The following is a 26654-nucleotide window of genomic DNA, read 5'->3' as shown; positions in this document are numbered from 1 at the left end:
GGCCTTAAAATTGCAATCCTCCTGCCTCAGCCTTCTGAATTGCTATTATTATAATTGTGCACCACTACATCTGACGTATATTCCTTAACTCAAAATCTTTCAGTGGATTCCCATGACTTTCAGGGAAAGGTCAATATCCTTAGCATGCTATAAAAGGCACTTTACAGCTGGTCCCTGCCTACCTCTCTGACCAGGTCTCCTCTCCTGCTTCAGAGTACAGAATTTCCTGAATGCTGCATGCTCTCACTCTTGTGTAAGCTGCTTCCCCTGCCTGAAGCCCTCTCCAGCCCCATCCCACCACAACATTTACTATTGCTCCTTCCTTTGAGTCCAGCTCATGCATCATCTCCTCTGGAATGCCTTCAATGCACTTTTCCTCCCAGCAAATTCACCAGACCCTGAATTTCCTGGGGGTATGCGCCTTGTTACTTATCTTTTTACCATCAGCATTTTGCTTGAATAAACACTCAAAGACATTGGTGAGGCCCCCCATGGTGGAGCTTGCTACTCCAGCAACTCAGGAGCCTGAGGCAAGATGATCACAAGTTCAAGGCCAGCCTGGGCAATTTAGTGAAGCCCTGTCTCAAAATTAAAAATATAAAGGGAAGGTAGGTCCATGGTAGAGTGTCCCCAGGTTTGATCCCAGCACTGTTAAAAAAAAAAAAAAGAAAGAAAAGGCATTTTGTTAGAAAGAGTGCTGGTTATAGGAGATGGTTGATATCCAGGTTGCTGTTAAGAGTTTTGTTGTGGTGGTTGTACTAGGGTTGAACCCAGGAACACTTTACCACTGAGCTATATTTCCAGGCCTTTTTTTTTTTTTTTTTAGATAATGCTGGGGATCAAACCTGGGGACACTTTTTAATTTCTATTTTAAGACAGGGTTTTGCTAAATTACCCAGGCTGGCCTCAAACTTGTACTCCTCCTGCCTTGGCCTCCTGAGCTGGGATTATAGACATGTGCCACCACACCCAGCAAGGTTAATAGTTTTTTGAAGACAGACTGAAAAAGAAATAATTGGGATTGTAAGAAAGCATTAGTAAGGAGCAGAACTAGGAGAAAGTAAGAGGGATCTGGAAAGGCTTAATGAGATTTCTTGCAGTTGTACAACAGATACAAGTGTGTCTTATGAAAATAATTCAGATATTTAGGACAGGTGATCCTGACTAGAAAAAGATGTAAAGCTTAAGGAATTAAATTTTCCAAATGTCAGACTCTGACATGCTATCTTCTCTGCTGACTGAGATGCCAATCTTCCTAACACATAAGTCTTTTGGACCTCATCAATCACAATGGCATGTCTGGTATTTTCTTTCAAAGATAGCCTGCTGCCTGTCTAAAGGTTAAGTCTGACTCACTTGACTTTGAACTACAGATCATCTTGGACCAATCAGTTAACTCTATTTTATCCTCAGTTTTCTGGTGTGTAAATTGGGAATAACAAAGAATTCACATAATTTGTGGATGAAACAAAATAGTACATGTAAGTATGTCTAATAGCAAAGAAAATAGACTCAACAAAAAAACTCTAATTTAGAATAACTGTAGCTAGGCTTGGTGACATATGCCTGCAATTCCAGCAGCTCAGGAGGCTGAGGCAGGAGGATCACGAGTTCAAAGCCAGCTTCAGCAAAAGGGAGGCTCTAAGCAACTCAGTGAGACCCTGTCTCTAATAACATACAAAATAGGGCTGGGGATGTGACTCAGTGGTTGAGTTCAATCTCTGGTATCTGCTCCCCGCCCCCGCCTCCCCGTACCAAATAACTGTAATTGTAGGAGTTGGGATTTAGTTCAATGGTAGATCATGTGCTCAGTGTGCCTGAGGCCCTGGGTTCAATTGCCAATACAAGAATAAATAAGCTGGATGTAGCTCAATGGTAGACCTCTTGCCCAACACATGTAAGGCCCTGGGTTCAATTCCGAGCACAAAAAGGAAGGAAGCAAAGAAAGAAAGAAAATATTATATCACTGGCTGCTGCTTGACCTTTTAAATGAAGGAAGTGGTAGGTAAAAGGGGAAAGTTTCCCTATAACCATCCCAAGAAAGGAAGTGGCCCAGGCATATCACAGTAAGCTGGTACATAGACCACACGGGAGACGTGGCTCTTCCTGAAACAATCTGAGTTTACTGGGAGGGTCCATCCATTTCATCCCCTGGAGGTCAGGCCAGGGGCTGCCAAGATGCATCTTTCTGCTTACTGACTCAGGGTTATGGAATCAGATACTATGATATAAAAAGATGCAGCACCTCTGTACAGTATGGGGTATTGGAGAAAAAGTTTAGTCTCCCAAATCAAAGGAATCTTCTGTGAAGAGAGATTACTAAAGTCACTCAAGACTCCCTGGAAAGCTCTCTTTAAAAAGAAGTCCCAAACAGCTGCAAGAGCAGCTGAGAGAAGGAAGCACCAGGCTTCTGGATTGGTATGTGTATATATGTGATGATGGAGAGAGAAAGTGAGTGGGACACATTGACACCACAGTTTCCTGCTTGGTAATACTGCTTTGGCTAAAAGAAGAAAGGGGCTTTGGTTTTGTAAGGTCTTAGAAGAGAGTCTTGTGAATGTGGAATGCCTGCAGGGCCAAGACTGGGAACCACATCACCACATCACTTCAGCCTCTCTTCTCCAACTGGGGATTAATTAACTAACTTATTTTTTGGTACTGGGATTTAACCCAGGGAAGAATTACCATAGAACTACATCCCCAGTTCTTTTATTTTTTTCTTACTTTGAGACAAGGTCTTGCTAAGTTGCACAGGCTGGTCTCCAACTTGTACTCCTCATGCCTCAGCTTCTGGAGTCACTTGGATAACAGGCATGTGCCACCTTGCATAGCTGTAATGTTCTGTTGTTGTTGTTTTCTCTTTTCCAGGGATTGAACCCAGGAGGCTTAACCACTGAGCCAAATCCCCAGCTCCTTTGTAAAAATATTTTATTTAGAGACAGGTTCTCACTAAGTGGCTGGGGCCTTGCTAAGTTGCTTGGGGCCTTGCTAAGTAGCTGAGGCTAGCTTTGAACTTGTAATCCTCCTGTCTCAGCCTCCTGAGCTGCTGGCATTACAGGTGTGTGCTACTGCATTCGGCTGTAATGTTTTTTTTTTTAATTTTTTTAAATTTTTTTTTTATTGTTGGTCGTTCAAAACATTACACAGTTCTTAATACATCATCTTTCACAGTTTGATTCAAGTGAGTTATGAACTCCCAACTTTACCCCGTATACAGATTGCTGTATCACATCAGTTACCCTTCCATTGATTGACATATTGCTTTTCTAGTGTCTGATGTATTCTACTGTCAGTCCTATTCTCTACTATCCCCCCTCCCCTCCCTGTAATGTTTTTTTAATGCAACCACATTCAAAGATTAGTAATCACTTATATATGGATTTAGTAATAAAAATTATTTACCTAATAATTGTGTTCATGCTGAAACTTTGGCATTTGACTCCTGCCTCCTTTATCCTTCATTGGCGTTATTTATCTCTGATGTTCCTTGCCAACACTTTACCCTATACTCCAGACATATCCAATCATCTACAGGCCCTGGAAAGGCATAGGTGTTAATGAAGTGAACCCTGGAGTCAAGCTGCTCTAAATCTTACAAATGTGTGATTCTATACAAGTTATTTTATCTACCTATATCTCAGTGTCTTCATCTGTAAGCAGTGATTATAATGTCTAGGTTCTTCCTCCTCTTTCTCCTCTTTGGTCTTTGCAATACTGGGGATTAAACTAAGGGCCTTGCATGTGCTAGGCAGGAACTCTACCATTGAGCTACATCCCCAGTCCTTTTAAAATATTACTTTATTTTGATACAGTCTCACTAAGTTGCCCAGGCTGGCCTCAAACTTGGGATTCTCCTGCCTCAGCCTCTGGAGCAATCTGGAATTATAGGCATGCTCAGTTCCATTCTTATATTTTATATGCATTTTTATATGTCTTTTATGGTATGAAACTTTAATCATGTTCAATTTTCTGAATCCAAAATAAAGGTTTAAGGCCTGATATAATCTGAAAAGAGAATAATTGCTATATCAGAGATTCATGCTTTTCTAAAGAAAAATTTATTAATACATTTAACTCTGCAACTGGTGAACTTGAACTGAACTGGTGAAGGAATATTTTTGGGATGGAGTACTTCCTGTATTGGGCCTGTCTATTCCAGATTTGTCAACATCCTGCCTCCCTACTCCCACCATTAACTGCCCAGAGAATAATGCACAATACCAGCCTCACCATTCACCCTGTAGGTCCCAAACACATTGAACTCTTTTCAGTTCCCCCTAAGCCATCCATCTTGGTCTTTCCTTTCTCCTTTTCTTACTTTTATACACACACACACACACACACACACACACACATACATATACATACACACACACACACACACACACATACACACACACATATACTGGGGATTGAATCCATCCAGGGGGACTCTACCACTGAGCTACACTCCTAGATCTTTTTATTTTTTTAATTTTGAGACAGGGTCTTGCTAAATTGCTGAGGCTGGACTAGAACTGGCAATCCTCCTGCTTTAGCCTTCAAAGTTGCTGGGATTATAGGCATGTACCACTGTGCTCGGCTTCTGGGCCTTTCTTTCTTTCTTTTTAAAATTAAATTTCACAAATAGAATATTCAGAAACAGTAGAAAATATAGATTTTAAGCAACTTAAATTTGAGTTCCAATTCTGGCTACACAGTCTTGAGCAGATCACACTTTAGATTTCTTTTAAAAGTATATCTCTGTGTGTGTGTGTGTGTGTGTGTGTGTGTGTATATAAAATATTTTTAAATTTTTCCATGTTTTTTATTGGTGCATTATAGTTGTACATAATGGTAAGTTCAGTCTTTCTTAAAGCTGCTATTTCTGGCATTCTCCAACCCTCCCTTCTCCCTTTTCTTAGGCATCTTTTACTCAATCTTCAGGTTCCAATTTAGACATCATTCCCTCCACCCACCCCAGCCATCTATCATCTACCAAAATGGATTAAATTATTCTTCTAGGTAGCCACTTCGCTCCTCATCTTTCCTCTATCAATATTTATCCCATTTTATTGAAAGTATTTATGTTTTTTTTCTGCTAAATGGTAGACTTGTAAACCAGGTTGTATGTCTGTACAGCTAGCTCTAGGCAGAATCTCTGACCCATAGTTGATGTTTATTAACTGTTAAGAGAAAATATGGGGCCGGACATGGTGGCTCAGGCCTGTAATCCCAGTGGCTCAGGAGGCTGTGACAGGAGGATTTCGAGTTTAAGCCAGCTTCAGCAGTGGTGAGGCACTAAGCAATTCAGTGAGAACTTTTCTGTAAATAAAATACTAAAAGAAAGAAAGAAAGAGAGAGAGAGAGAGAGAGAGAGAGAGAGAGAGAGAGAGAGAGAGAGGGAGGGAGGGAGGGAGGGAGGGAGAGGGGGGAGGGAGGAAGGGAGGGAGGGAGGGAGGGAGAGGGGGGAGGGAGGGAGGGAGGGGGGGAGGGAGGGAGGGAGGGGAAAGGAAAGGAAAGGAAAGGAAGGGAAGGGAAGGGAAGGGAAGGGAAGGGAAGGGAAGGGAAGGGAAGGGAAGGGAAGGGAAGGGAAGGGAAGGGAAGAAAAGGAAAATGTAGGGTTAGGGGCTGGGGAATGTTGCCCCATAGTAGAGCACTTGGCTACCATATGCACAGCCCTGGGTTCCATCCCCAGTCCTGCAGAGAGGGATGGGGAGGAATGGACAAAAAAATGACTAGAAGGAATAAATGTTTAGCAGCAGGCTATATCACATTCTCTAGCCTTTTTCTCTTCCCAGAAAAGTCTATGTACCCGTGGACTACAGTTGTGGCTTAGTGGTAGAGTGCTTGCCTGGCATGTGTGGGGCACTGGGTTCCATTCTCAGCACTGCATATAAATAAATGAATGAAATAAAGATCCATTAACAATATAAAAGTATATATCAAAAAAATTTTTAAAGAGTCTGTATACCCAGAAGTTTTAAAAACAGAAAAACAAAACAAAACAAAACAAAAAGCCATCTCTCAGGGATAGAAAGAAAATTAACTGAGAGGGCTTTCTGTAACATTTAAAGTTTCAAACTAAAGCTGAGCTGGTGTACACCTATAATCCAAGTGACCCAGGAGGCTGAGGCAGGAAAGATTGTAACTTCAAGGTCAGCCTCAGCAAGATCCTGTCTGAAAACAAAAGCTAAAAGGGCTCAGTGGTAAAGCACCTTGGGTTCAATCCCCAGTGGCTTGAAAATTAAAATAAATGAATAAGTAAAAATTCAAACTAGAGACTCTTAGTATGAGAATGTTTTCCCACTTTCTTAAAAAAAATCAGTCATACCACAATCAGTCCTACCCAATTCAACCTGTTGAAAGGAAGATGACAGTGGGTGTAGCTGAGTGCTAAAGCAGTTGCCTTGAATGTTCAAGGCCCTGCTTTGATCCCGAGCTACTAGGGTTACTGTGGCAGGAGGATCACTTGAGCCCAGGAATTCAGGGTTAGTCTGGGCAATATAGCAAGACACTATCAAAAACAAACAAACAAACAAACAAACAAAAAAACTAATTTGTTTTTCCTGGAAAAAGCTTTATTTTCATTTGGTCCAAGGCTTGGGAAGGGCTCCACAATGGTTAAAAATCTGCCTAGGTGTTGCCTCACTCATCTTGAGGTTTCTGCAAGTCCTGGAAACAGGCCCCTACTTTGTTTTAACATCTTCAGGAGACTTTGCCCTTCTCCTCTGCCAACTTGAGGAAGTGGTCCACAGCACCATGGTCGAAATAGTAGCCCAGAGGAAGGGGTGAGTGTAGGAGGTATACAGATTTTTTTTTTTTTTTTTGGTACTGTGAATTGAACCTGGAGGTACCCACCGAGCCACATCTCCAGCCCTTTTAAATATTTTATTATAGACAGGATCTCACTGAATTGCTTAGTGCCACACTAAATTGCTGAGGTTGGCTTTGAACTCGTGATCCTCCTGCCTTAGCCTCCCTAGCCACTGGGATTACAGGGATTGTGTCCCCATGCCTGGCTGCAGAGACGCAAATTGACCAGGCGGTTGATAACAGCCTCCACATCAGTGGAATAATTCTGAATCTGGGAGATCATGGTTGGTGGGCAATAAGGAGCTAACCACAAAAAAACGGAGTTGGCTGGTCTTGAAAGCAGGTGATGGGCAAAAAGATGGTCCTGGAGGTTGCAAATGGAGATCAGATTGGAAGGCAATTGGAAGCTAGAAGAAAGAGAGTCTCTGGGTCTGTGCAGTCCAAACACTGTTGAAGCTAGGGACAGATCCATGGGACCATTTTTTTTTGGTGCTGGGATTCAAACCCAGGCAAGGCCCCACAATTGAGAGATAAGCACTTTATCATTAAGCCATGCCCCATGTTCACCCCAATTTTTTTTTAAATCATAAAATTTTTAAAAAGGTAGAAAAGAAGAAAGAAGAGATATGGAAAAACAACAGCAAAATACTCTAAGGTCAAGTATGGTTTTCTGCATACTGTCTGACACAAAAGCCTCTAGTCACATGTGACTGGGAGCACTTGAAATGAGGCTAGTTCACACTGAGATATGCTGTGTGTGATAAATATATCAAGATCTTGAAGACAGCATGAAGAAATGGAAACCATTCATTATATTGATTACAAGTAGGATGACAATTATTTTAATATGTTGAGCTAAAGTATGTTATTAAAATTAATTTCACTTTTTCTTTTTTACATTTTAAAATTGTATATGTGGCTCCCATCATATTTCTTTTTCTTTCTTTCTTCTTTTTTTTAAAAAAATTCTTTCTTTCTTTTTTGTTTTGGCACCAAGGATTGAACCCAGGTGTGTGCTTTGCTTCTGAAATACATCCTAGTTCATATATATATAATATTTAAATTTGAGACAGACTCTTGTTCAATTGTGTAGGTCCAGGAGAATAAGGAGGAGGAGGGGGAAAACAAACAAACAAACAAACAAAAACAAGAAAAGAAATTGTATAGGGCTTTTCCAGACTGGTCTCAAACTTGTGATCTTCCTGCCTCAGCCCCCCAAGTCCCTGGGATTATAGCTGTGTACCCCACAGCACCTGGCTTGTTCGTATTTCTTTTTCTTTTCTTTTTTTTTGTTTTGTTTTTGTGTTTTTACTAGTGCATCATAAATATACATAATAATGGGGTTCATTGTGAGTTAGTCATATGTGCACATAACATAATCTGTTTTATTTAAATCCCTAGGGCTTCTCCTTTCTCTGAACCTCCCTTACTATCCCTTTCATCTACTCTACTCATCTCTTATTTATTTATTTATCATTTGTGCCTTATAATTATACACAAAATATTCAATACCACATTCACATGTAGTATTATATTTCTATATAAAGTATTATATTTCTTTTTTTAATTTTTTTTTGAGAGAGAGAGAGAGAGAGAGGAGAGAGAGAATTTTTTTTTAATATTTATTTTTTAGTTTTGGGCGGACACAACATCTTTGGTGCTAAGGATGGAACCCGGGCCACAAGCATGCCAGGCAAGTGTGCTACCGCTTGAGCCACATCCCCAACCCACTTAGATTGGCTTTTTCAATCATTTATTGATCTACTAAAAAGCCCTTGAATCCTGGCATTTTCTCATCTACATTTGGTGTAACCTCTGGGGCTGAGTCATTTGTGTGGGGACAGGATCTGCTCATCATGTCCTGGACCTTGGGTCCTGTTTGCACAGTTTGCTCATCAGAGCTCCCAATTTTCATGTCTCTGTCTCTAGCCTGTGCCTATGACCTGACTATGGACATTACACAGTTCTTTTGCTTTATGGTTTGGTTTGGTGGAATTTTTTTTTGTGTGTGTGTGTGTGTGTGTGTATATGTGCAGGTGCATGGTGCTGGGGATGGAACCCAGAGTCACAAACATACTAGACAAATGCTCTAGCACTGATCTACCTCTAAGCTACATCCCTGGCCCCTATTTTGGAATTTTCTGCATTCATTCCATGTGGGAGTTTGACAAAAATACATGGGTCTGTTCTTTACACACACATGTAATATATTAATATATAATAATATATATAATATATTAATATATAATAATATATATATATGGGATGGGGATGTAGCTCAGCAGTAGAGCATTTGCTTGGCATAGGTGAGGCCTTGGGTTTGATTCCCAAGCACCAAAAAATTATATATACACACACATATATCTATATATGCATATATTATATGTGTATATATCATACATTATATATACACATGTATGTATATTATACATATGTATATATGTATATATGTATCATTTTTGGTGCTGGGCAATCAAACCCAGGGCCTCACTTATATAATATACACATATATGTATATTATATATGTGTATATATAATATATGTACACATATATGTGCATATTCATATATGTATAGAAAATGTATCACATGTAATATATATATATAATATATGCATACATATGTATGCATGCATTATACATTTTATATGTATACATTATATATGTGTGTGTGTGAAAAAAATATATATAAATTTTTTGGTGCTGGTGGAAACAAATCCAGGGCCTCACACATGTCAAGCATATGCTCTACTGCTGAGCTATATCCCCAGCTCCTAGGCAAATATTTTGAAGACTTCCACCAGAAAATACTGATAGATGACAAATACATCTCAAAATCCTTATAATTGCCACAAACAACTTGCAGATATGTACAAATTGTTTTCCCCTACATTCTTTTGAATTAAAAGAGAATTAATTCTCCCATAAGGCATTCATTTGGATAGAGGGTTGGGTGAATGAATGGGCCACACAATTGTCCTGAGTCTTCAGCAGGAACTTTCTTGGCCATGTCTAATTCATTCTCTGACTACAGAAAAACTAAGCCAGATTCTTTGGCCTGAATTTACTTCTACATAAAATGAGACTTTCTCAATCATGCCAGTTTTAAAGGTCCATGTGTTTATATATGCAAGAGGGAAGGAAAATAATTCCAAACAAAAATAAGCATAAATCATAAATATATGAACCTCTTCTAATTCTTCCTTCCTCAGTTCTGAAAGAAGTATTCCTTCCCCCAACTTTTCTGCTTGTCTCTGGCATAGGAGTAGGTACACAATGGTGCTTTTGAGTCATATGACCTGGGTTCAAATCCTGACTTTTCCATTAACAATCAGGGTAAGTGATCCTGGGCAAGTGATTTAACTTCTCTGAGTGTCAGTTTCTCCCTCTGAAAACTGGGGATAAAATAAATCTTATTTAAAATAATAGATGGGCACAGTGAATGATACATGCCTATAATCCCAGTGACTTGGGAGACTGAAGTCAGAGGATCACAGGTTTGAGGCCAACCTCAGTAACATAGTGAGACCATGTCTCAAATAGAGAGAGAGAGAGAGAGAGAGAGAGAGAGAGAGAGAGAGAGAGAGAGAGAGAGAGACAGAATGAATTAGAGGATGTAGCTTAGTAGTAAAGTGCTCCTGGGTTTAATTACTAGCACCAAAGAGAAAGAAAGAAAATACTGGTTCAGAGGAGTTGTTTACTACCATATTATGCTGGTATCATATCCCAACAGACTATCAGGCCCCATTTATTCCTTTTTTAAAAAATAAATTAATTTTTATGTGATGCTGGGGATCGAACTCAGGGCCTCGCATGTGCTAGGCAAGTGCTCTACCGCTGAGCCACAACGTCAGCCCCCATTTATTTCTTGCCAGTATCTACAATTCCTAGTTTTGTCTTAAGGGAAGAAGAAAAAATAAGTATAGCTTTCTTGACCTCTAGAAAGAAAAATATTCCTCACTTGACTCTGGAATTCTCTCTAGTTAATGTCTTATTTTTCCTTTTCATTTCAGAGTTAGTTAGGAAATCCTTGGCCACTTAGACAGTTCTTGGATGGCATGTGGCTTATAGCCTCATCTTTCTTTCTCTCCATTCTTCTCTGCCATGTATCATTTGCTTTAACATTATAGTGGTCCTCGAGATTCTACTTCAGGGGCTGGAGATGTGGCTCAGTGGTAAAGCACTTGTGAGGCCCTGTGTTCAATCCCCAGGACTGATTTTAAAGAAAAAAAAAAAAGATTCTGCTTCAGTCTATTGCCACACAGTTGCCAAATCCAGCAATCCTTTATTCAGCTCTATTCTACCTAGCATCATTATGACGACATTGGACACTCACTGCCCCTTTGGGGAATGATTTTTCTCCACTTATATCTCCCATAACCACCAGAACTTACCCAACTAGGCAGATCAGTGTCCCTATCAGTTCACTGTTCTGAATCAATCTCTGGTGCTCTCATCTTTCCCTCTCCCCTCTTGGAAATGGTGTTTCACAAACTTTCCCCCTCCCCCACTGGTAACATTCCTTCTCACTTGCCTGTGGTTACATGAGAGTCAGCACCTGCACCCACTCTGGACTCCTCCCCTCCATCTCACAAGGGAAGTGTCTTCAAGCTGGGCCTCTACCTTTTACTCAGATCTCTCCCCTCCTGCCATTTGAGCAGATCATCAGTGATGTGTCTTCAGTGACTTCTGCTCTGCTACATCCCCCTTTTAAATTCTTCCTGTTCTTACTTTGCCCACTGTTGCCTCTCTCCTTTATTTCAGTCAGAGTTCTGGAAATCAAGCCCAGACTCTCTACACTTTCTCTTCTTGCATTCCACTCTGGTTTCTGCCTGAAGCCTCTGCCAGGGTTCCACTGCATGCCCTGAATTCTAAGTGCTTTATAGATGATTCATTTAATCCTCACAATAGCCCATGAAGTAGGTGAGAGTACTGCCCCTATAAAGCACCTGTGATGTACAGATGGCTTGAGTAAATTAGCCAAGGTCACCTGGCAGGATTTTGAAGCCAGAGAGTTGAGCTCAGAGTTTGCCTTTGACTACCCTGTAACCCTACACAACCCTTCACCTCATGCCTCATACTGGATGGTGTCACTCAGTACAGCTCCTTGCCTGTAGGAGCTCAATAAGTATGCCTGAATCATTAAGCACATGCTGCAGCTTCTTCATTTCACTCTTCAAATAGCCCACAAATCCAGGAGTTCTTGAAGAGTGCATGAGTTCAGGGTTATTTATGCCTATTGATTTAACATATTTACTTATCTATTGTTTGCACACCCCCACCAGGATGAAACTCCATACAGCAAGGTTAACTTTGTTTCCTCCTAATTCCCTAGGGCCTAGTGGTTTCTGGAACAGTATAGGTAGCAAATAATTATTTGTTGAATGCATAAAGTGTTGCTAGGAAAAAGAAATATATAGATGCTGGGGTTGTGGCTCAGCGGTAGAGAGCTTGCCTAGTGCGTGTGAGGCCCTGGGTTCTATCCTGAGCACCACATAAAAATAAATATACAAATAAACAAAGGTTAAAAGAAATATATAAGCTAATATCCTATAGGGGAAGAATTTTTAGTGCTCCAATCCAATTTAACTCACACATGTCTCTGATTAACTCCTCCCCAGCTCAGATACCAATTCAGTATTATTATTATTCTTTTCTTTCTTTTTTTTGGGGGGGGTTGAGAAGTTTTTAGGATTGATTACAGGGGTGCTTTGTCACTGAGCTACATCCCTGTCCTTTTTTAAATTTTGAGATAGGATCTCACCAAGTTGTTAATACTGGTTTTGAACTTGTGATCCTCCTGCATCAGCCTTAAGAGTCACTGGGATTACAGGCATATGCCACCCTGCCTGGCTCCAGCTCAATAGTGAAACAATAAAATGGTCCAACTTCTGGTTCTTATCCTTGTTTCAGCATGAGTAAATAATTTACTTCCCTTTCTACCTCTCCTACCCGTCTTATAGCTACCAGAGCTTTTTTCCAGGCTTCCTGGAAGTCCTTGGCCACTTATAGCTTAACCATTGAGCCATATCCCAGCCCTCTCTGCATTTTTAATTTTCACACAGGGTCTTGCTGGCCCCAGTTTTCACATTATTAGTTGATCATATACCTGCCGAATATTCTCTTTCCCTTCTTCTTGTTCCCACCCCCCCAGGGCCTCATACATGCTAGGCAGGCACTTTACCACTGAGTTATACCCTAGCCTCTTCTCTCCTTTTAAACTGAGATTGAACCCAGAGCCTCACATATACTGGGCAAGTACTCTACCTTTGAGCTACATCCCCAAGCCCACCTGCTGCATATTCTGGGCTGAAGATATAGCTCAATGGTAGACTATTTGCCTAGTGTATGTTAGGTCCTGGGTTCAATCTCCAGTAATTGAGAAAGGAGGGGGAAAATGGAAAAATCCCCCAAACCTCCCAGCTATTCTGCCTTTGCCTCTCCTGATCCTACTCTCCACCTCCCTATACTCTGCTCTTTAACTCCACAGGCTGGTCTTACAGAGCAGTGTCATTTGGGCTCACTTGCCTTTAGGCTTCCTGTTTGGGCCCTACCAGTGGTAGTACTGCAGGAGAGTTGAGAGAAAAATTAAGAGGTAGTGTTGTGTGTCCTTCACTTTCCATTCTGTTTTCCCTCAACCCTGCCCACATTTTTGTACATTGTTGCTTTTTAAATGTTAAATTACACATTAAAAATGCCTGTAATCCCAGTGGCTCTGGAGTTGAACATGGGCACAATACCTTTATTTTTCTTATTTGTTTACTTTATGTGGTGCTGAGGATGGAATCTAGTGCCTCATGTGTGCAAGGCAAGCACTCTACTACTGAGCCACAACCACAGCCCCACAATTGTATCTTTTTAAGAAAAATTGAGCTATGAGCCACAAAATTTATCCTTCAAAAGTCTGTAGTTCCATGGTTCTTGCTGGGTGTGGTGGTGCATGCCTGTAATCCCAGCAGTTTGGGAGGCAGGAGGGTGGTGAGTTCAAAGCCAGCCTCATCAACTTAGTGAGACCTTGTTTCTAAAAAAAATATAAAAAGGGCTGAGTCTTGCTCACGTCCCATGTGGGTGAGGGAATGGGTACCAGTCAGAGGGATGGGCTTGCTGTGAAATAAAAGCTATGAAAGTAATATATCAGAAATAAAGTAATATATCAGAAATAAAGACAAAAGGGAAGAATATTTTGAAAGCAGGGGCATGACCAGTTGAGCCGACCCAAGGGGTCTGGCTTCTAATAAAGAAGCGGCTGGAACTTGCTTTATTTATAGTGATGCAGATCAAAGGGAACTGGTAGGTACAAGGTTTCAGTGTAGGAGGAGTCTTTTTTCGGTGCTTGCTTCTTGATGTGGCAGGGGTCCTTCAGTAAACAGGTTATTTGGTTCTTGGTGGGTTACTCTCATCTCTGGGGCTGTGTTTGAACTTGAAGCTATGAGCTAGGTCAGGGTGCCAGCATGATTTGGACATTCTCCAACTGGGGGGTTCCGCCCAGTTGTTCCCAAAAGAGCAGCTTCTCTGCCTAATAGTTCCAACATTGCCCAGTTCACACTCAGCTCATAGATGGCCCCCAGCAGCTGAGGATGTGGCTTAGTGGTTAAGCACTCCCCTGGGTTCAATCCCTGGTACCCCCCCAAAAAAAGTATAGTTCCATGGTTCTTAGTACACTTTAGTGAACTGTATCATTTTTTTCATTTAATATGTAATCAAATGTTTTCCAAGTTACCTCCTTCTCTGTGTCAAGTTAAATGTCAAGTTAAACAATGTTGCATAGTAATAGTTACTTAATCATTTATTATGTTTCCAAATTTTTACTATCACAAATGATTATAACAAATACTGTTGTGGTGGGGCTACTCTCTTTGGGGGGAGGATTACTTCTCAAGAAAAAAGTTTCTAGGAGTGGTACTGATGAGTCAAAAGAGAGTTACTTCTCTATTTAGGCTCTTCAGAGTACTGTCAAATGGCTTTTCTAAAGGATTACACTAATTTACACAGCCACAGCTTGCTCTGAATGTACCAGTTGCGACATCTCATTAGCAGTGGAAAATACTTATTCACAGTATATTTTGCTAATTTATTAGGTAATCTTATGATTTGAACTTCTTTGATAGTCATACAAACCCTAAATCATTTAAACCATTATGTAGTTGGGTGTGATGGCACATGTCTATTATCCCAGATACTTGGGAGGCTGAGGCAGGAGTATCCTAAATTGGAGGGCAGCCTCAGCAATTTAACAAGACCCTCAGCAACTTCATGAGACCCTGTCTCAAAATAAAAATAAAAAGGACCAGGATGTAGCTCAGTGGTAAAGCACCCCTAGGTTCAATTTCCAGTACTGAATAAATAAAATTAGAGCCATTTTGGGGTTCAGGGTATCACTCAGTGGTAGAGTACTTGCCTGAGGCAATAAGAGGAAAACCATGGGTTTGTTCCCTGACACTTTGAAAACAAACAAACATATTAAAGCTACTTTTAGCTAAGTGACTGGAGGGACAGTGATTTTTTAGGGAATGGGATAGAGAAAAAGTAAGTGATTTGCTCTCCAACATTCCTCTTTCATTCATCTAGCCTCCTTACCTTGTTTACATATCAGTTTCCCTTTCTTCTGCGAACTATGCTTATTAAAGGCCAGTATGGCACCATCCTGGCCACCACCACAGCCCTCAACAAAACAGGATTTTTTTTTCTAAAAAGAAGGAACTACTGTTTATATTGCTTTGTAAGAGGTTTTAACTCTTCATATATTTTATTTTATTGGTACCAAGGATTGAACCCAGGGGCACTCAACCTCTGAGCCACATCCTTAGCTTCCCCTTTTCATTTTTGTTATTTTGAGTCAGGTCTCGCTAAATTGCTTAGGGCCTCACTATATTGCTGAGGATGGCTTTGAACTTGTGATCCTCCTGCCTTAACCTCCTGATGTGGCACCCAGCTCTTCAATTTTAAAGAAACAAATTGGAAATCATAGAAAATGCATCATGAATATAATTTATAGATGGTTCAAGAATGGATAAAGAAAATGTGGTATGTACAGACAATGAATTATTACTCAGCCATAAACAAGAATGAAATTATGGCATTTGCTGGTAAATGGATGGAACTGGAGACTATCATGCCAAGTGAAATAAGCCAGTCCCAAAAAAAACCAAAGGCCAAATGTTCTCTCTGATATGTGGATATTAACTCACAGTAAGTGAGGAGGAGGGAAGAATAGAAGTTCACTGGACTAGACAAATGGAAATGAAGGGAAGGGAGGTGGAGATGGGAATAAGAAAGACAGTAGAATGAATTGGACGTAACTTTCCTATGTTCTTATATAAATACATGACCAGTGTAACTCCACACCACGTACAACCACAAAAATTGGAAGTTATATCCCATGTATGTATGATGTCAAAATACTTCCTACTGTCATGTATAACTAAAAATAATAAAAAATTTAAAAACAAACAAAAAAACAAAACCCAACCTCTCCCCACCCCCACCCCCACAAAAGAAAAGAAATATGGTTCAGGAACCATAATCAGAAAAGGGTTAGCGCACATCTAAAGAGTGTTAAGTGGGCCAGCCCAGTGGTGCATGCCTGCAATTCCAGTGACTCAGGAAGCTGAGACAGGAGGATCACAAGTTCAAGGACAGCTTCAGTAACTTAGTGAGACCCTGTCTCAATGAAAAATAAAAAGAGCTGGGGAAGAGCTCAGTACAAAAAAAAAAAAAAAAAAAAAGCTAAATTAGTTTTCAAGTGAAAATTAAAGACTGGGTGTTGTATGTATGGCCTTTTGGGGGGTTGATTGATGGCTACCGGGGACTGAACCCATTGGTGCTTTACCACTAATCACATCCCCAGTCTTTTTTTTTAGCTGTTGATAGACCTTTATTTAACTTATTTATATGAGGTGCTGAGAATCCAACCCAATGCCTCACACATGCCAGGCAAATGGCTACCATTGAGCCATAACCTAAGACCCTTTTTGAGACAGATTTTTGCCAAGGATGCACTCTAGGCATGCACAACTGTGCCCAGTTCATTAGATCCAAACTTATGAGGAGGGGATGATACTTACTGTTCCTATAATTCTCCAAAAGTGTTGAATAAAACAGATTCTATGTATTGTCACAAATAACAGTCACAATTGAGATACATTTTTCTTTTAAGTCCATGATTTTTTTCATTTAAGTGAAAAATTGTCTCTAGTCTGCATGCAATAGTTTGCCTTTTTTGAGGTTTCAATCTGTATCTTAAGTTGGACAAAATATTTACAGCCTCTAAGAAATACTGATAATAGGAAATATTTACTGAGAAATGAAGAGGAAGGAACCCAAACATGGTTCTTGCCAACCCTTCTATCACCTCCCCCACATCTTCTTGTGAGGATCTTGTCTGCTCTGTTGATTTCTGGGACATGTAAACATGGCAAGCTTAAGGTCATAGGCTATAAGATTATTCAAAGTTAGAACTGGAAAATAGCAGGGGATAGTCTAGCTTCTTTTCAATTTCTTTAAGTCTTGTAATGTGGTAGAGGGTAATAGAGTCAATGGGATCAGTACTGATCAACACTTAAAAGGAAATAAAACTTAAAATATCATCATATATTGTATAAAATAAGGGTGATACTTCATGAAACTTTTGCTTTAGAAGTGTTTTTATGTGTGTACACATGTGTATATCCTGGGTTGAGATGTAAATGTGCATTTCTTATGGAGGATCACAATTAAAAAGTTTTTAAACCCCTGGTTTCTTCTCCCTTTACTCGCTTTGCTAATTAACTCTCTCTCCAAAACTCTGCCATCATCTAGTGAATAAAAATTATAGTAATAACCAGAGATGTAAGACTCAATCTCACTCTATAAATAGCTGGAATGCAATGACTGTTGTCCCTACCTCATTGTTCAGAGTCAATCACATGTTCAAATATTAGGACTAAAGGGCGAAGACCTACCACCTCACTAAGTAAGAGATTATAGAAAAATCTACCTCAAGATTTATCATCTGTGGGCTAGGGATGTAGATCAGCACTAGAGATCTTGCTTTGCATGTGCAAGGCCTTGGGTTTGATCCCCATAACTGGAAAAAAAAAAAACCTATCTGCCTAATCCCATTGGTCCTCTTGACCCACAAAGTCCAAAGGATTCACCTTGGCATTCAGGACCCTATTTGAACTTTCCAGACTGATATCCCTCACACTAATCCTGTATTCCAGCCAAACAGACCTCTTGGTGTTCCCTAAGCACCCCATCAATTTCCTACTCTCCGGTTTTTCCCCCTTTATTTAATTTATTTATATGAGGTGCTGAGAATCCAAGTCAGTGCCTTATGCATGCCAGGCAAGTGTGCCACTGCTGAATCACAGCCCTAACCCCTACTCTGGGTTTTTGATTGCATTGTTCCTTCTGCCTAGGATAGTCTCCTGACCTCATCTATCTCTGCTTGCTAAAGTCCCATCCACACATTACAGATTCCACTTTCAATTTCCTTTTCTTGAATCCTAATATATTTTCCTTTCCAAATTAATAAATATCTTTTAAAAATTCCTCCTAAAATACTTTAAAAGCATAGTTTAAAAAATTATCTTCTAGGGCTGGGGCTGTGGCTCAGTGGCAGAGTGCCTGCCTCCCACATGTGAGGCACTGGGTTCGATCCTCAGCACCACATAAAAAAATTAATAAGCAAAATAAAGATACTGCATTCATCTATAACTAAAAAATATTTTAAAAATTATATTCTCTATGTCTAAGAGAAATATAAATGCACTGTAAAAGTAAGAAAATACAGAAGTCAGAGAAAATATAAAAGTCCCATTTTTAATCTATTCATGATACATATTATATTTCCTTACAGTGTATTTTAATTACAAGTATTTCTTATGTCACTAAGTCTTTTTCTTCAACATGATTTTTAATGGCTACACATAAACTAATTTAACAGTCATAACATTGCCATTTTGTTTACATGAATGTATACAATGTTGGGAGAAATATATGGGTGATATCCAGTGTATGGTGCCAAATTTCCTTAAAGAGCACAATACAAAATTTATAAACAAGAAACTTGGGCTCAGGCCAAATCTCAGCTCAAAGTGGTGGCAAAACCTGTAATTTTAACTATTTAGAAGGTTGATGCAGGAGGGTCAACCGTTTGAGGCCATCCTCAGCAGTTTAGGGAGCCCTTGTTTCAAAGTGAAAAATTAAAAGGGTAGTGGCAAAGTGTTCCTGGATTCAATTCCTAGTACTGGAAAAAAGAAAAAACAAAATGGGACCAGAGATAATTACAAGAAGTACAGGTGCTGGGGTTGTGGTTCAGTGGTAGAGCACTTGCTTAGCAAGTGTGAGGCACTGGGTGTGATTCTCAGCACCACATATAAATAAATAAAGGTACACTGACAACAACTAACTAAATAAATAAACAAATAAAAAGAAAAAAAGAAATGCACGTTTACCAGGAATCTCTGGAGATACTGGCAAGTATGTGGAGTTTCCCATGATAAGTGGTATAGGGATTTGAATCAATTGTTCTTAAGTTTTAAAGGACAGCGAATTTACCGGAAACATGCATACCTCTCCGCTTCAAAATATTTCTATTGACCTACACCTGTAATCCTACCTGCTTGGGAGGTTGAGGCAGGAGGATTACAAATATGAAGCTATTAGCCAGTGCAAGTTAACTCGACCCTGTCTCCAAAAATGCTTCTATCTTCATGCATTCTTTAGAACTTGTAGGAAGAGTTTCCCTCTGACTTCTTCCTCTCCCCATCTCCTTTTCCTTTTTTGGAAACTTGCACCATTAATTATTCTGTCTCCCCTCTCAGCTCCTTTATTTAAGATATCTCAAATTGGACAATTTTTTCTTCACTTTTAAACTAAAAAAAAAAATCCCTTTTTTATTCTTACTAAGCCTTTGAATTATAATCCTACTTGTGTATTTGTTTTGGTGATTTTCTTTTTTTTGCGGGGGTGGGGTACCAGAGATTGAACTCAGGGGCACTGAGCCACATCCCCAGCCCTATTATTTGTATTTTATTTAGAGACAGGGTCTCACTGAGTTGCTTTGTGTCTCGCTTTTGTCAAAGCTGGTTTAGGACTTGGAATCCTCCTGCCTCAGCCTCCTGAGCCACTGGGATTACACGAGTGCATCACAGCGCCCGTCCATAAGCCTACTTTTATTATCTCTCCCTGTCAAACTTCTGGAAAGACTCCTCACCCTTTACTGCCTTCATTACCAACATTCTTCTTACTCCTTACCCAAGGCTCAACTGGGCTCAGGGCCTGGTGCACGGCAAGCCCGGTTGAGTGTCATTTCCAGTCTCTTGCGGTGTCCTGTCTTTCCGGGTTCTTCAAAAGGAATTTCTCCGTGGTTAGTTGGTTCTCACCGCCTCTCCAGAGTCTCGTACGTGCATTCCCACACCCTAACTTTCTTGCTGTTTTAATGGTGCAGACCCATTTCCAGGTATGTCGGGTTCTTGGAAGGTCCTGCCCGCCTCTCCGAGTTTTCACTTGGGCAATCATAGCTTCCCTGGTAAAACCCTTGAGAGCCTCCCAGTCTACAGTGAGAGGCACCCGATGCCAGTGCCCCAGCTCCGCTGACCGCGCGTTCCTCGGTCACCCCAGAGGCAACGTGTCAGAGCGCCCAGCGCCTCCAAGCCTACGTGCATGTCTTTATATCCAGCAATGGCCAGATGTTTAGTGAGCACCTGAGTGCCAGGCCCACGCCACCCCTGCTTCCTTTCACTTAACAGCTTTTACTAGGCCCCAGTACACGTCAGATCTAAATGAAGAGGACGCCGTCCTGGCTCCTGAGGCGCTCGCGGTCCTCCAAGGCGAAACAGTCCCGTGAGCAGGTTTGGTCCCTCTAGTGGGCGGCTACCACCCCACTGAAGGCCCCTGCCCCAGGCACGACAGAGGACTGGAGACTTAGGTTGCAGGGAGCGGCCGCAGGCCCTGACCGGGGAGTCCAGCGGATCCGGCGGGAGGGATCCGGTGGGGGCCGCGGGGTCGCTCGTAGCCCTGCGCGGCGCCGGCCCCGCCCCGCCCGCCGCCGCCGTCGGCCCCGCCACTCAGCCGCCTCAGGCGGGAGGCGGAGGCCGGCCCGCGCCGGGCAGCCCTTCGGCCGCACCGCCCTGGCCGGTGCCCAGGTCCGAGTCCCTTCCGCCCGCGCCCCGCCCGCGCCCGGCTGGGCCCTGCCGCCGGCGCCCGCCCCCGCTCCGCCCCCGGAGCCGCGGCCCCGCCCGCCGCCGCCGTCGCCATGTTGTGGCGCCCGCAGCCGGCGCTGGGGACGCGCGCGGCTGAGCCCGGGGCCTGCAGCCGCCGCCGCCGCCGCCGCCGCCAGGTAAGCGCCCCCCGGGCCCGGGCCGGGCGGGACTGCGCCGGGGCCGCCTCCGGGTCGCCTCAGCGCAGGCTAGGGTCGAGCGGCACGGGGACCGAGTCTGCGCCCGCGCCCGGTCGGGCCCTGCAGCCTGCGGACCCTGCCTGCCGCCCGAGGCGGCAGCCACTGCCCGGACGGTCGCCTGGCGGGCCCGGCCGCCACCCAGCCCAGCCCCTGGCCGCGGCTACTGGCCCCTTCCGCCGCGGTGATCGCCGCTCCCGGCGGGCCGGGCGCGCCGCTGTCCTCCCTGCGCGGGACGGGCGGCCGCCCTAGGAGACAGCCCGCGGCCCCCCGCCCGGGCGGGGATAACGGTGCCACTTTGCCCCGCCAGGACTCCCTGTCAGCCCGACTGTCCCTGCCACCCGAAGAGCTGGCGCCGTCATGGGGCAGGCACTTCGAGGATCGACCCTCTTCGCGCCCCTCCGCCTCCCCTCCCCTCCCCTCCGCCCAAGTTCTGACCCGGAGAAGGTTCTCCCGGAGCAGACAGGTATTCCTGCTCCAGAGTTAGGGTCCTCTGGGGAGAACGGTCCTGTTGATTAGAGTAGAAATTGTCTCTCTGCAGGGACTCTTCTTGCCAACCTGGGGGTTGGGGGAAGGCTCAGTGTGACCCGAGGGAGGACAGGGGAGCGTCTGCTGGGCAGATGGCCTCCTGGCCTTGGATCAGCGTTTGTGAGGGGGAGGGGTCCATATGACTTTAGGTGTGCCTGCTCTTGAGAATCGCAGGATTATTAGAGCTGTTCAGGGATTTTTAACTTTTTTTCCCCCCAATTAGGCCGGAGGTGACATTAAAAGTGCTGGATTGGAATAAATCCGCAGGCCCACCCAGGGAGGCTTTTTTTTTTTTTTTTTTTTTTTTTTTTTTTTTTTTTAGCATCCAGGACTATCCTGGATTCGGGGTGGGAGGCGGGTAGAATGATTTTTACCCCTGGGTTTTCCCACTTGCATTCAGTCCTCTGTTCATGTAGGGCCTGTAGGGCACTTCTGTCAAGTGTACAGTGTGGCTAAGCACACAGGATGTGGACATATAGGTGCTTGGCCTGGTTGGTACCCCGTGGGATTTCAGGGATCTATTTCCTAAAACTCACAGGTAAATTACACAGTGAAGGAGAGGAAGAAATGTCAAGCTACTGGGATATTTTGACCGTCTTCCAATTCTTCCAGTGATCATGACTGATTCATTTAGTTAAAAAAAATTTTTTTTTTTGAGATGGGTTCTCATTGTGTGCCCAGGCTGACCTCCAGCCCCTGAGTTCAAGTGATCCTCTTACCTCATCTTCCCAAGTAGCTGGGCCTACAGGCAGGCACTACCATGCCGGACTGTAAATTTTTACTGAGCACTTATTACATGCCCATGACTGAGCTCGGTGTTGGGGGTATTGAGGTAAACCAGAAAGACACCATCTTTTAGTTTTGGAGCTCTTAGCCTAGTGGGACAGTTCAATAATAAGTAACAAAGAAAATTCATTCAGCAACAAATATTTGTCAACAAATGTGTGCAAAAACATTGTTGTAGATGCAGTGAATAAAGCAAGCAAAATAACTGCCCTTGAGTTTTCATGCTAGTGTGTGTGTGTGGGGGGGTAGACAATAAAATATGTAATAAAAATATCATGTTAAAAAGTGCTAACTGCTAAAGAGGAAAACAGGGAAAGAGAATCTGAGGTATCAGGAGTGGTGGGGGTTGAATTTACACTTAAGTGGCCTGAGGTTTTTTTTTTTTTGGTTGTTGTTATCAAGCCAGGGCCTCCTGCTTCACTGTTGAATTACATCCCAGCCCCAGAAGGTGTCTTTGGAATAAAACTTTGAAGAAAGTGGTAAACTAATAATTTCAAACTGGGGAGAAGGAAGTAAAAGAGATTGATTTGAGTGGGGGGCTTTGGGGAAGGTTTCCCTGAGGAAGTGACATTTAAGCCAGAACCTGAGAGGGTTAAGAGTTAACCATGTGTGGAACAGTAGAGGTTGGCAAGTTGGAGGAAGTGAAAGAGGCCTGTGGGTCTGGAGGAGGAAAGGGAGTGGGGTGAGGGGAGAGGGGAGATAAATGTCTGCAGAGAGGTATGGCGGGTCACAGCGACCAGGCCTGAGGGAAATGCTTTCCCTCTTTAGTTTGGATTGTGTCTCTAGTGTAATTAGGAACATTTACATTTTAAAAGGTCTCTGGCCCCATGCAGGGAATGTACTTTGAGATAAGCCGGTAACGCCAGGGTGGTTTCTATGCTGAGTGTCCTAACTACCTGATCTGTTTGAAAAAGTCTTAAGCAGTCCCTGGGAGATCCTTTTCCTTTGTGAGTGGGCTTTACCCAGCTTTTAGAAAGGGAAGGGAAAACTGAATTGGCGTTATGGAGTGCCTGCTAGGTGGGAGAACCGATTTTAATGATTTTTGTATATGCAATCATATTTAATTTAATCCTCTCTGTTCTCTAGGAGAAAGGTTATCATACCTATTTTACAAGGAAACAAGCCCAGAGGGGATAGATGATTTATCCAAAGTCACATTTGTTACAGCCTTAAATTCAAACCCATGTATCTCTGATTCCAGAACCCACTGGTGGCTCTGGAGCCTGACCATTGAAGTTTGTATTTTATTTCTGCTACTTACTAACCAAAAGATCTTCAGTTATTTGATCTATCTGTCCCTCAGTTTCCTCATCTTAAATGCAAATAAAAGTCCCTACCTTATAAGATCGTTGTGCAGACCAAATGAAGCCATGTAGATAGTTAGCTCTTAGTTTAAGTGTCAGTTGCTATTATTTAAATTTTTAAAATGTCCAGGCTAAAAATAAATAAAATATCCATGCTGCTTCCTAGTCATGTTGTGGTCATTTTGGATAAGATTAAATATATAGATAATTCAGTTCCTGAATTTTGTGTAACTATCTTTTTCTCTCCACTTTTCTTGATAACTTAATGCTGTGTTCCAATGTGATCAATCATTCAACATTGATCTCTTATTTCATGCTTTGACACTGTACTAGAAGTTGTGGATACAAAGTGAGTTCCTTCTTTCCAGGAGCCGAGAATCCAGGAGAAGTCAAATAAAGAAAGTGCTACAGTATATATTTAAATTCTCTATTACAGTTGTGGTTAAAGAGCTGTTGGGAAAAGTAAGAACAAAATACCTGGTGAAGTCAGGAAGGCTTCAGGAAGAAGGTGACTTTTGAAATGGGCTTTGGAGCAAGATAGGAGTTTTGCAGGCAAATAAGATTGAGCAAAGGACATTCTAGGCAGAGAGAGGCATAAATATGAAAATGCAAAGCAATGAGAGGTCCTGTTGTCTGGGAATGAGGCTGGAAGGCTGACTAGGGGTTGTGAAAAGCAGATCAAGGATTTTGGACCATGGGGAGTACTGGGAAGTATTAGGTACATCAAATTCATTCTGTGAGGGGTGTTGTAGTTACAGAGTCATTATAGGTGTCATCCTAAGGCAAATTTTTATCTGTGGGATCACTGTGCTGTAGATCTGGTTCTCAACTTTGTAGACTACAAATTTAATTTTGTAGGGTACTTAGTTGATTGGGTCCAGGGAGACTGACTCACTCACCAAACTTGGAAGAGACTGATGAATAAACTTAGGATATTAACTGACCATGAGAAATGAAACTGCTGAATGACAGATGTTTCTGTCCTTTGGCCATTCCACCCCTCCCCCCTTTTCTGGCCAGGGCTGGGACACTAACAAACTCTCACTCCTCAATTTGTTTGTTTCTCTCAGACTGCTTAAAAACGAATCCTTTCTCTGAACATAATCATTCCTTACGTACTATTCGATGTAGTCAGCAGTCATTATTAATGGATAGAATGAGTGATTCTGTATAATTGGGTGATTGTGAAACTTAAGAGGAGGAATAACTTCCCCCACCCCTGTCTCTGAACCCAGGGCCTCATACATTCTAGACACATGCCACACCACTGAACTACCTCCACAGCCCTTTTTATTTTATTTTGAGACAAGGTCTAAGTTGTTGAGGCTGGCCTCAAACTTGTGATCCTCTTGCCTTAGTCTTATGAGTAGCTGGGATTTACAGTCATGCACCACTACACCTGGTAGGAATAACTTTTTAGAAATATCCAAAAAGGAAGTTCCTAGATTTGTGTTAATGGAGAAGGTATGCAGATTCTAAGTTGTATGCGTAATTTTGTGGTGTGGGACACATGTATTGAAAACTGTTCTGGGAGCAGAGGTCTGTGAACTCTTGGAGCTAGTAGAGAGTTTTTGGTTGCACTTGGAGAGATTATTTTAGAATCATTGTCTTTCCTACATAATGAAGTAATAATTCACGCCCTTAACCTGCTCAGTCACTGGTTGAGCTTTCCTATTGGACTGGAATTTTCATGAAGTTGAACTTTATGTTATATTTCTTCTGCAATGGTGGGAAGAGTAATATAGACCCCCTAGCGTTTAGAATCTTAAAAAAAAAAATTAACCACAGGAGGTGTGCTCGGCTACTGAGTTACATCCACAGCCCTTTTTTTTTTTTTTTTTTTGAGACCAAGTCACTAAATTTCCCAGGCTGGTCTTGAATTTGTGATCCTCCTGACTCAGTCTCCCTAGTTACTGGGATTACAGGTGTGTATCACTGTGCCTGGTTTAGAATCTTTATTTTTCTTTAATGAAAAATAAGTCCAAATAGATTAGCACAGATTTTGGGTTAATTATTTTGCTTTTGAAACTCTAAAAATAATTATGCAAGAAATACATATTCAAGCCAGACACAGTGGCACATGCCTATAATCCCAGTGACTTGGAAGGCTGAGGCAAGAGTATCACAAGTTCAAAGCCAGCCTAGGCAATTTTTTTATATTTATTTTTCAGTTGACACAACATCTTTATTTATTTTTATGTGGTGCTGAGGATCGAACCCAGCACCTCGAGCATGCCAGGAGAGCGTGTTACCTCTTGAGCCACATCCCCAGCCTAGGCAATTTAGCAAGGCTCTAAGCAATTTAGTGAGACCCTGTTTTAAAATAACAAGAGCCCCCCTGGGTTCAATTCCCAGTAGAAAAAAAATAGAAATACATATTCCTTTGGGAGATTTAGGAAATATAGATGGCTATACAAAGGAAATAAAGCTCACTGATAAATTCTACAATCTAGAGCCATTGTTAACATTTCAATATTTTGGTATTTGTATTAGGCCTTTATCTCCATCCCTATTTATACATGTATGTTTAACTTCTTTTCTTACAAAAATAGCAACATCCTGAATAGGAGAAAGTTTTGACAGTTGATGTCCATGCGGTAGAGCAATTGCATGTACCCAGAATCTGAATGTTTTCATTTGTAGGCATCTCGTCTGGTACCTTCCCTTTTGCTTGCTATAGGGATGCAGGATATAATATTAATTATCTAATTACATTTGAGAATTTTTTCCACCCAACCATTTGCTTTTACTTAACAGCAGGGAAATAAATGTATGTTGAAATAACAATAGATCCATTTTATGAGTCCCAAGAAAAGTTAATGAATAGTTTTCAAGTTTGAGGTCACCAAAGTTTGGATTGTCT

The 26654-nt window shown here is 42.0% G+C and overlaps 1 protein-coding gene across 5 annotated transcripts in view; it reads left to right on the top strand.

Moving 5' to 3' along the window:
• The first annotated feature begins 21001 nt into the window (after positions 1-21001).
• The window catches only part of Znf592 (zinc finger protein 592), a 48563-nt gene continuing 42910 nt past the window's right edge, over positions 21002-26654 (top strand). For 3 of the 5 annotated variants that reach the window (XM_078051132.1, XM_078051133.1, XM_078051134.1), the window contains exon 1: positions 21003-21116. The gene's annotated coding sequence lies outside the window, so the exon portion shown is untranslated. Of the gene's footprint in view, positions 21117-26654 lie in introns of all 5 variants that reach the window. The other 2 variants (XM_078051136.1, XM_078051135.1) reach the window with 2 other exon arrangements.

The sequence above is a fragment of the Ictidomys tridecemlineatus genome, chromosome 5 (genome assembly GCF_052094955.1).
Source record: "Ictidomys tridecemlineatus isolate mIctTri1 chromosome 5, mIctTri1.hap1, whole genome shotgun sequence".
Taxonomy (NCBI): domain Eukaryota; kingdom Metazoa; phylum Chordata; class Mammalia; order Rodentia; family Sciuridae; genus Ictidomys; species Ictidomys tridecemlineatus.
The sequence above is the reverse complement of the archived record's forward strand: the minus strand, read 5'-3'. Positions and strand labels throughout refer to the sequence as shown.